Source organism: Zalophus californianus, chromosome X, assembly GCF_009762305.2.
Source record: "Zalophus californianus isolate mZalCal1 chromosome X, mZalCal1.pri.v2, whole genome shotgun sequence".
Taxonomy (NCBI): Eukaryota; Metazoa; Chordata; class Mammalia; order Carnivora; family Otariidae; genus Zalophus; species Zalophus californianus.
The window spans coordinates 105843036-105854681 of NC_045612.1; the positions used below are offsets into that span (position 1 = coordinate 105843036).

General features: G+C 37.0%; 1 pseudogene; it reads left to right on the forward strand.

The window, feature by feature from the left end:
* The first annotated feature begins 223 nt into the window (after window positions 1–223).
* LOC113931123 lies at window positions 224–1321 on the forward strand (annotated as a pseudogene).
* Window positions 1322–11646: the final 10325 nt, after the last annotated feature.

The window sequence follows — 11646 nt, forward strand, 5'->3', positions numbered from 1 at the left end:
ATCTGGACACAGGACAAAACCTTGACCAACTTGACTCTCCTAGTCCTACAGTGTGTGTGATCCAGGGTTTTAAGAAACATTTAGGGTCTGTTCTGCCTCTCGGCAGCCGCCCCCTTCTACAGGATCATGCTGAGCTAGTACACAGGCCTGGAATTGGGCCGCAACCTCAGCCGCGCCTGCCGCCTGCCGCCTGCCGCCTGCCGCCTGCCACCGCCTCTGGACCATGGACCCCCGCAAAGTGAGCGAGCTTCGGGCCTTCCTGAAAATGTGTAAGCAGGATCTGAGCGTTCTGCACACCAAGGAAATGTGCTTCCTGCGGGAGTGGGTGGAGAGCATGGGGGGTAAAATACCACCTGCCACTCATAAAACTAAATCAGAAGACAATATCAAGGAAGAAAAAACAGATAGTAAGAAGGCGGAGGAAAACATAAAGACAGACGAACCATCAAGTGAGGAAAGTGATCTAGAAATTGACAATGAAGGTGTGATTGAACCAGATACTGATGCCCCTCAAGAAATGGGAGATGAAAATGTAGAGATAACCGAGGAAATGATGGATCAGGCAAATGATAAAAAAGCGGCTGCCATTGATGCCCTAAATGATGGTGAACTACAGAAAGCCATTGACTTGTTCACAGATGCCATCAAACTGAATCCTCGCTTGGCCATTCTCTATGCCAAGAGAGCCAGTGTCTTCATCAAATTACAAAAGCCAAATGCTGCCATTTGAGACTGTGACAGAGCTATTGAAATAAATCCTGATTCAGCTCAGCCTTATAAGTGGCGAGGGAAAGCACACAGACTTCTGGGCCATTGGGAAGAAGCAGCACATGATCTTGCCCTTGCTTGTAAACCGGATTACAATGAAGATGCTAGTGCAATGCTGAAAGAAGTTCAACCGAGGGCCCAGAAAATTGCTGAACATCGGAGAAAGTATGAGCGAAAACGTGAAGAGCGAGAGATCAAAGAAAGAATAGAAAGGGTTACGAAGGCTCGGGAAGAACATGAGAGAGCCCAGAGGGAGGAAGAAGCCAGACGACAATCAGGAGCTCAGTATGGCTCTTTCCCAGGTGGCTTTCCTGGGGGAATGCCTGGTAATTTTCCTGGAGGAATGCCGGGGATGCCTGGAATGGCAGAAATGCCCGGGCTCAATGAAATTCTTAGTGATCCAGAGGTTCTCGCAGCCATGCAGGATCCAGAAGTTATGGTGGCCTTCCAGGATGTGGCCCAGAACCCAGGGAATATGTCAAAATATCAGAGCAATCCAAAGGTTATGAATCTCATCAGTAAATTGTCAGCCAAATTTGGAGGTCAAGCATAATGCCCTTCTGACAAATAAAGCCCTTGCTGAAGGAAAAGCAACGATCACCTAATGGATGTCGCAATAATACAAACCAGTGTACCTCTGACCTTCTCATGAAGAAAGCTGGGGTGCTGTGAAGAGAATCCCTACCCTTCTGCCCCACGTGCAACTGAAACATTCTATAGTGGTATGCCATTAGGGTATTCATTCAGATAATGTTTTCCTACTAGGAATTACAAACCTTAAACACTTTTTAAACCTTAAAAATATTTAAAAACTTATTAAAAGGGTGTGTTAGTCCCTAAAAAAAAAAGAAACATTTAGGATTCACTGGCTGTAGTGGTGAAGAATGATAGGATTGCTACACAAATGTTATCTAAGGTCTTCTAAACCTGCCCGGTTCCAGTCTAGACCATATTTGGTTCTTTGCCTTTCCCTTCAAGAGCACAGACCTGTGCCCCTGAAACAAAAAATATATGTTAATTAGAAGAAATAATAATTAAAAAATAAATTAAAAAAAAGACTATGAATTCTTTCCAATGCATTATGCTTGTGTGACCCCGCATTTTAAAACTGCTTTCAGCCAAAAATCCATGCCTGGCAAAAAGTATTAAATAAATGTAATCTATTTGATCTGGGGGAAGGGTCTTTATAAATTCATCAAATCCCTTTTGTTACAGTGAAAGATATCCAGCCTAGACTTCACATTTTAATTCCTGAATTCCTCAGTAGCTGCACTTAACTATTTATTTTTTAAACTTCTGGCTTAATCTTAACTTTTCCATTTTTCCTTTGTGACCATTTCATTGTGACTTTTAGCAAATTACTTAACCTCTTTTTGTCTTGATTATTCCCATTTTTGTGAGAATTAATGAGTTAGTGTGCATGAAGCACTTAAAACAGTATAAAGCTCATGATAAATGCTATATAAATGGCATCTAGTAACACTATCATTCTTGTTGCTGCTGTTGTTATTTAGTATTGTAACCATATAAATCTCTATTCTTTACTTTTGGTATTATTTTCCTCTTACCATGTATTTCTTTCTTTACACTATTATGTTTCTAAAAATATTCTCTACTTTCAAAAATGGAAAAAATGATTTGTAGCAACTAAGCCAGATAATTAAGTTTCATACAAATAATCTGGGGGGGGGGCAAACAATCAGCCAAACAAATGAAAAACTATCCCCAAACAAAAAGAATAAAAACTGAAGGGTGGCAAAAGCAAAATTGAAAGAAGACTTTAAGGATGGTTTATATGCAAGTACTATTAACATTATGTTTTGTTTTAACTCAGATACACAAGTGCATTGGGAAATAGGAATTTAAGATCATAATCAGGAAAAAGAAATACAAAAGTCAACTTACCACTCTTCTTGTTGGGCTGACTCTTCCAGGATTGACACAGAGAATAAAGCTATAAGTTTTGGGCTTCAATGAGAGATCTATAAAATTTCAGTTGATTTAGAAGAACTTGATTTTTATTACTACAAAATAATCTATAAAAGACCCACACCTTAATTTCATGACAAATCCTGAATGCACTTAGCTATATACATCTGCAAAAGTCCAAGTAAAATTTCAACATTAATAAACAATTAAATGGATTATGTTAAATAAGAAGAAATAATTATAAGAAAAAGAACAAAAATATAAAACAGATAAATAAATCACATTTCCTTCTTTATTTATAGAGTATTTAAATTTCTAAAAGGGTGGCAAACTTGTGATTCCTGGCCAGAAAATAGAAGACTAAATAGGGCTTAAAATAGTCAGGTATTCCATATTAATGTAATTGAAGCAGCAGTAGCTGTGTCTCCTTTCCAGGTCAGTTCGGAAGCTATCCCTCAATTCAACAGCCTAGTTTATATCATCGCTAAAAATAACAGCATAACATTTTCTCCCTAAAGTCGATTTAGAGAACAAATGTACTGTAATAATTACAGCCATTATTTGTGGCAATTTTTCTGAGTCCTTAAATGAATGCAAATATTTAGGAATAGGGATCACTGTGTCATCCTGGAGAAGTATCTGACACTTTGACTTTGGAATGCAGTATTGCTTTTTTTTTTTTTAACTTTAGTTGGTGTTATGTTAGAAGGGAGGACAATGTAAGTAAGGAGTCATCTAAATTTGCAATTGTAAGAAAAAGATAGGAAAAGCTATCAAATACAGAAAAAACTATCCATTATCTCAGACCAAATCATACTGTAGTGTTCATCAAGGCAAACAAAAATAGATATTTGATTGCTAACTGTAGACAGTCAAAATCCCCATAAAACATTATTATAAAAATACCATCTGATAACCACTCAAGAAATCCTGTGATGTAATAAAAACTGTGGAAATACTGAAATTATATGCACAAAAGTTAAAAATGTTAGTGACTTACTAAGTCTAGATGGAAAAATAAAATCAAAACAGGTGTAATGTTTGATGTTTGCTTTAGCATGGCGAGGTATTTAATTTTTTTAAACAAATTGAAATATGTATAATGAGTACACCTTAATGTCAGTAAAAGACTTTCAGACAACCTCTACGTCTTCATGTGGAAGTTTTCAGAAGTCTCTCACAATAAATGCCAAGGCTTTATAGTCTCTAAACATGTACAACACTTCTTTTTCCCTGAAAAAGTACATTCTTCTATTGGGTCTACTTCCAGGGAATTTATCAGTAAGATTATTTAATACTCTTTACAACAGTGAATCACTGTGGTCCTTTTCATTGCTTCTCTCTAGTTCCTTTTCAGAATCATTGACTTTTCTCCCTTTCATTGTTTTCTGATATCAAAGCAAGTAGGGACCTGGCTTATGCCTGCAGAAAATTAAGTGTTGATAGACTTATTTGCCAAAACCCAGGAAGTGGCTAAGGAGATGCTTAGTGAAAGTCATAGTCTTTAAGAAGCAAAAAGTCTTAGATCAAAGACAAATTCAGGATGGGAAAGGGTAGTAAGAAACAAACAGGAATTCATTAATAATTTGCTTTTCCTGTAGGGGGTACTCAACCAAAATTTTGGACTGTTGAAAGCATTAGGCTCAAAAATATCTTTTTTCTTTATCATCATGGGAAAACATTAGGTATTAAATTAGATAATGACCCCAATTCTGACATTGACCTCATAGGTCTAAAACAGGATAAGTTTTTAGAGAATCAAGTGAAATTTAATAGTTGGAAAAACTATTTTAAAAACAGATAAAAAACACCCAACCCGGGTGTCATGCAATCAAATTGCTCAACTTAGTATCAAATGTATGCTTGTAAAGCTTCCCCAGCCCATCCTTCCTGAGGTTTATATATCTCTCTCTTGTTGCTCAAGACAAGCAAACTATTAGATTTCCCATTCCTCATGGAAAAAAAAATATTTAAATTGTATTAGTAATTTATTTGACCTTGAGGCACAGAAAATCTATGTGCTAGTTCATTCTGAAGTATGTGTTACTCCCTCTATTCTCTCAATGTGAGTAGACTCTTTTCAGTTTTCATACTCTTCCTAGTTAAAGAAATGAGAGAATATATGCACAGTCCTACTGTAGGTAGATTTTTTTGCATAACTGTAACTATATGTAAACTTATAAACAAAACGGAAGAAATCAATCCTTTTGTTTAAGTCTCCCTATTTTCCCTAAGTTAAAACATTAAGTTTGGAGGATGTGAATGGAGAAGGGCAAAAAGGGAAGGGAGGTGTGAAAATAACATTTCAAACTTATCAAATACTAAAAATCAAGGAGAAATTAAAAAAGGTTTAGTGGACCACATACTTTTAAGATTTATGTATCTCCAAGGAAAAAGTGACACTAAAATTTTGAGTCATGGTGGACGAATGAGCACGGGCATTAACTTTTCTCTCCAATTCCAAATACATTTAAAATGCTCAATAAAATATTCAGAAGATATTAAATAAAAATATCTAGATGAATGCACAGACAAAACTGGAATTTTCAGAGTACTGGAAATAACAAGGTAACACAAAACAGAAATTGGAACCTGTAGTGTTAATGGTTGCTTCATGATAAAAATGGAGGTTACAAACCCCAAGTGCTGCTGGAAGCCAAAAGCCCAGACTATGCTTCTTGTTCCTGAGAAGGAGCCTCCAAGTCTCTGCCAGTTATGTGTATTGCTTATTTGCCAATGACAAGCTACCTGGCCCATATCACGGGTGGAAAAAGTTATTTTCAGAAAATGGGAATTCTAAGTTTGTGACAATGCTGTGGGTGTAGCCCAAGAAGGGCTGTTCACTTCACGTGGAAACAGTAGGCCTGAATATTAAAAACTGAAGTTTCTAGATGTTTCAAAATACTCCCATAGAAAAGATGCCCAGTCACATCACACAAGGGAGAAAATTTCTGTAGGGTAACTTTAATGGAAGGTGAGCTCACAGATAAGAAAAACAACAGATGCAGAGCCCAATGCCACCAAATTCTGCAGACCCAAAAGCTGCATTAGTGTTTGTATCATTAAACAGTATGTCTAAAGCAGCACAATGTTTTCTAAATAGATTTTATTGAGAACATCTGCTTATTTTACTTTAGTCAAAGAATGTTTTATATCATGCATTCTAAAGCATGTATATTACACACTTACTAGCTTTGTGACTATGGAGAAGTTGCCTATCTTCTCAGTGGGTCATTTTCCTTAACTGCCAAAGGACTTTTGTGAAGATTAAATAAATTATTTATTTAAAGCCTTTCTGTAGCTTCTGGCACATAGTAAGCACTCAGTAAATGTAAGTAATTAGATAGAGAAAAAATTGTTAACAATTATCTCAAGGACATGGGCTGTGGTAGGAAAGAAGAAAGAGGACTTTCAGTTATCAATTTTTGTCCTCTATATGTACTATTTTAATTCCTTTTGTGCAAGTTTTTATTACTTTATAATTATAAACAATCTGGTTAAAAATAAAAAGAGAATCACAAAACAAACAAAAACTCCTCCCACAAGATACTTCCATTCCACAGCTAATTAAGGGAGAAGTTAAAGGAAGAAAATGAAAGGACCGGAGAGAAACAAGAGGGTGACTAGTGGCTCTGTAAGGACACCTAGATAGAGTGAAGGTGGAAGACAAGTCAGATTTAGTGAGGCTGAGGAAAAAGGCCGGTGGGTCCTGCAGTGTTGGTAACAGTCGCATGATGAGCAACTGTTCACAAGAGCTGTTTGTTTCCTTGTTCTCACCCCTGAACGGAATACTTTGATTTACTAGTCATTGCACCTGTTCTCTCCTTTATCTTTAAACCTTTAAAATCTCAAGCTGTTTGACAGAAACAGAAAAGAGATTTTGAAGTCCACAAATATCAAAGGCAGCAGAGAAGGCACATCACTGCACCAATAAGAAAGGAGTTAAGTTTCTAGAAGTCTCTAACAATGGCCAGAGGGGCCATGACATCTGAATAGTTACAGGAAATGATGGAAAGGTTGAGAGGGCTAAGTAGGTAACTGATAAGAAGCAAAAGGTGTCCACTGTTTTGATAGAGAAGTTCGCGATTCTTTGTTGATGTTGATGACTCCAGTCTTGAAACTCATTTCTTTACTGTCCTTGACACTATTTTCACCTTCACTGGCTGTTTCTTCTAATCTTTTACTAAACTCCAATGGAGTGGGTTTCCCTCAGGTTTGGTACTGGATACTCTCTCAATTCTATCTGCTTTGTTTCTCAACCTGTAATGCTTTAGCTCCATGGCTGTGAACACCATCACTATTGTGACAACTTCCAAATATACATCAAAATCCCTGAACTCTCTCCTGAGCGCCAGGCTTACAGATGCAATGGATCACTTGACATCTCCACTTGGATATCTAATAGGCATCGGCTTGCCAGAATTAGCAGTATTGGGGGCACACTTATACTAAAAAATTATTCATCATTTATTTGAAATACCAATTTAACTGGGTATCCTGTATCTTAATCTAGCAAACCTAAATAGGTGTTTCAATCTTAATATACCTAAAACAAATTTCTCACTTATATCGATAAGAACTCTTGGTTACATGGGAGAGGAATGAACTCTACTTGTCTCAAGCATGTTAAAGTTAATTTTTGGAATAGAGAACTGAAAGGTCCCAAAATCAATCTGGTTTCAGGAATGGGACTGTTTAGGGGATTAAAAATATTATCAGACCTTGGTTTCTCAATCTGCCACTTAGCCTGGTTTGTCTCTGCATTGGCCTCATTCTCTGGCATGCTCTCTCAGTGTGCTAACCTCCAGATGTTCCAAACTGAAATCCTAATTTATCATTCACTTTAGAAAAAGAGCACCTTACCTCCACTAGTAATTCAAGGCCTCAGGGATGCATTTGACTGGGCCAGGTCACTTCCATCACTTAGATGAAAGATTTGAAAATACTCATTAACCAAGCCTGCATCTCATACCCATATCTGAGCTAGGAAGTGGAGGAAGTCCCACACAAACAATGTAACTAAGGAGAAAAGGGAGAATCCTCAATGAAAAATCAAGATGCTAAATTTAGAAGTGGGAATGGCAGCTGAACAGGAAAAAAACAACAGCTATCCTTACACTGCCCCAAAGTACACGTGTAACAGGCATGGTTCTTTAAATGCTCAAGTAAAAAAAAAAAAAAAATGGCAGTTTTTTTTTTTATTCTTATGTATTATTCACCCAGAATATCAGTCTAATGCCATCTATTCTACTTCCAGCATTTATCTCAAATCAGTCCAATTCTCTTATAGTCCAGGTGACCACCATCATATTCCTGGACTCTTGCCATAATCTCTAATTTGGGATTCCTGCTTCTACCCCGTAAAAATCCATCCTCCTTACAGCAGTATGAGCAATTTTTCAAAAACAAAAATCCAATTGGGTCATCTCCTTGCTTAACATCCTTCCATGGTTTACCTTTACACTCTAAAACCCTATGCAATCTGGTTTTTGCCTAACCCTAGACATCAATTCATATACTCCATTCCCTGCAAACCCTGCTTTTATTACACCCAGTCACAGTGATCTTAGTGTTTTTTGAATATGCCAAGGAGATCCATTCCACAGAGCCTTTGCATTTGCTGGTTTCCTCTACTTGGAAAAATTTTCCTTTGTCTGTAACTGCCTTTTCTCATCCCTCAAGCCTCAGATCAAAGCCCATCTCTTCAGAGATGCCTTCCCTAAACACACCATGTAAAGAAAATGTCCAGTCACTATTACATCTACTTGCATATGCTACACAGTACATAAGGGTAAGGCATTATCTTGTTTATGCAGTTTTTCACTTTTTTGTTATCTACCTTTAACCTCTAGAATATAAGGTCCAATGTGGGAAACTTGTCTTTCTCCACACTAAATCCTCAGAATAAACCAGAGCCTGTTTCATCTTAAGTCCTCAAAAAATATTTGCTGAATAAGCATATTAAAACATGAGGGTAAGAACTACAGTTAAATTGCTATTTTTGTTTGTGTCTTGGCCATATATTAAAATAGGCTGAGTGGCTTCAACATTAATTTGGAGTAGTCCTATAAGGAAAACTTAAAACTGAGAACTCCAAGTTTGTAACTTAATGATCCAGGTGGCCTAGCATAGTGTTATCAAATAAAAAGGAATTTTCCCCCTAAAGTTTACTGTCAAACATCTGAGAGAAATTAGAGGACTGTGATTCTACTAATCTACTAATTATTCAGAAGGTAAAACGGGAGTATGGGAGTTAGGACGATATATTAGTGAAAGGGATTGCCATAAAATGTGTGACGGTATATAAGTGACCTTCAAAGAACCTTTATCTAGTGATGTTGCAAAGAATGAGAGAAAGTTCAGAAGATATTAGATTTTGTTGCAAATTACTTTATTATCCAACTAGTAGAGAATTATGAAAAGATGCAATCCATTACTTCAGTAAGGATGGAATCCCTTTGAATATGCTCTTGTATGAGGGCTAAATACAAGCGTTAAGTATTGGGTAATTAACCTAAGGTAAGTAACCTTGACATAGATTAGGGATCAGCTGAGTATGCCCTCAATTATAAACTACTTCTGATAAAATTGGGGTCAGTACTAAGGTAAGAAATCTCTGGTATTTAGAAGTGCATCCCACACCACAGAAAACATCAAAGTAGGTAGTACATCCTCCATAATTACTTCCAGGAAAGAGGATTGTATATTTTAGAATATTAATAAGAGCATGTCTTGTGAATATAGTTAAATTTTTCCCTGTTTCAAAAAAGGAAGCAAAAAGACATGTAAACAAACAATAAAACAAAAAGATTGGGGTAGAAGTTTCTAGTGTACTTATCAATCAAATTGAAAATTATAACTATTAGACTTTAGGAGTAAGAAGCTTTACACAAATTAGAAAAGCAAAATATAAAACTTCTTTTTTTTAAAAAAAGATTTTATTTATTTGAGAGAAAGAGTGAGCGAGAGAGAGAGAAGAAGCAGGGGGAGAGGCAGAAGCAAGGAGCTCGACATTGGGCTCGATCCCGGGACTCCAGGATCATGACCTGAGCCAAACGCAGACGTTTAACAGACTGAGCCACCCGGGCGCCCCATAAAACTTCTATGTGTGATAAACAGAGCTAAAGCCATTTTATAGTTTCTCTTCATCTCATTCATTCACTTATTCATCCAGAGAATTAAATTTTTGATTGCTTAGAATTTTCAAGCACTGTGCTAGGGCACAGAGGAAGATAGAAGAATAATATAATTTCTGTATTCAAGATCATTTAGTCTATTGTGGAAGACATATATAAGTAAATAACTGCAACAAAATAATACATCTAGGCTCAGAGTCGAGTCAAGGAGGCCTTTTTCTGGGGATTTTAGGTAAAAGTTTAGAGAAGTTGTATCATGTGGATGAAGCCTGTCTTCTTTTATAAAAGAACATTATAGGCAGAGTGAGACCCATGTTCAAAATCACAAAGACAAGGAAAAACAGCGTCATGGCATGTATTGGGGAACACACATTCATTTGACCTTTTGACACATATTTAGTCAACATTTACTATATGTCAGGCACTACTGGAGTCTCAGGGATAAAGCAGAGACTATTAAAAAAATTGAGGCATCATTAGGTAGCTATCTCAGTGGGGCTTGATGATACACGGGAAGTGGGAGGGGAGGAAAAAGACAAATGAAGGATGGGCTCAGTCACAGTAGCTAGAATAGTTTCCTAAGAAGAAGATGGTTCAACAAAAAAAGCCAAACTCGCAGAAAAAGAAATCAGATTTGTGGCTACCAGAGGTAGGGGGAAGGGAAAGGAGAAAAGGGAAGGGGGACTGGAAGAAGGTGGTCAAAAGCTACAAACTTCCAGTTATTAGATAAATAAGGATTGGGATGTAATCTACAACATGATGAGTATAGTTAACACTGTTGTATGGTATATAATCAAGTTGTTAGGAGAGTAAATCCTGAGAGTTCTGACACAAGAAGAATTTTTTTTAAGATTTTATTTATTTATTTGAGAGAGAGAGAGAACAGAGGGAGAGTGAGAGGGAGAAGCAGACTCCCCACTGAGCAGGGAGCCCGATGCGGGGCTTGATCCCAGACCCTGAGATCATGACCTGAGCCCAAGGCAGACGCTTAACCAACTGAGCCACCCAGGCACCCCAAAAGAAGAATTTCTTTTCCTTTTCTTCTTTCTCTTTTTACTGTACCTACATGAAATAAATGGATATTGTTATATGAACCTATTGTAATCATTTCACAAAATATATAAATCAGACCATCATGCCGAACATCTTAAACGTATACAGTGATGTATGTCAATTATTTCTCAATAGAACTGGAAAAAAATCAGGTTAAATTTCTTAGCTCCCTTATAGCTCTAACAAATTATGATGTCATAAACATTAAAAACCCAGTGCTTGGGGCGCCTGGATGGCTCAACATCCGACTCTTGATTTTGGCTCAGGTCATGCTCTCAGGGTTGGGGTACTGAGTGCCACGTCAGGCTCCACGCTCAGCTCAGAGTCTTTTTATCCCTCTCCCTCTGCTCCTTCCCCCACTCTCTCTCTCTCTCTCTCTCAAATAAATAAATAAAATCTTTAAGAAAACAAAAAACAAAAAAAACCTAGTGCTTAAATATGGTATCAGACAGTACCATTCAAAGTATGGAGACCTGTGAATGTATTTTACTGGTCCACAATAAAGTCAGTACAGAAACTGAAACTCAACCTTTAGAAATGTTTATAGCAATCTGACATGAGTAATTTTGTGCTTATTGATTCTAATAATTTAAGAACAGACAAGTAGTTTGTTTCTTTTAGAATATTTTTATAAATTAAGTATTATTCCATTAAAAATATCCATCTGTGAGAAATTGGTAATGATATTTAAAAAGGAAATGGACAATGCGGAGCCTGGGTGGCTCAGTTGGTTAAGCATCCAACTGTTGATTTCGGCTCA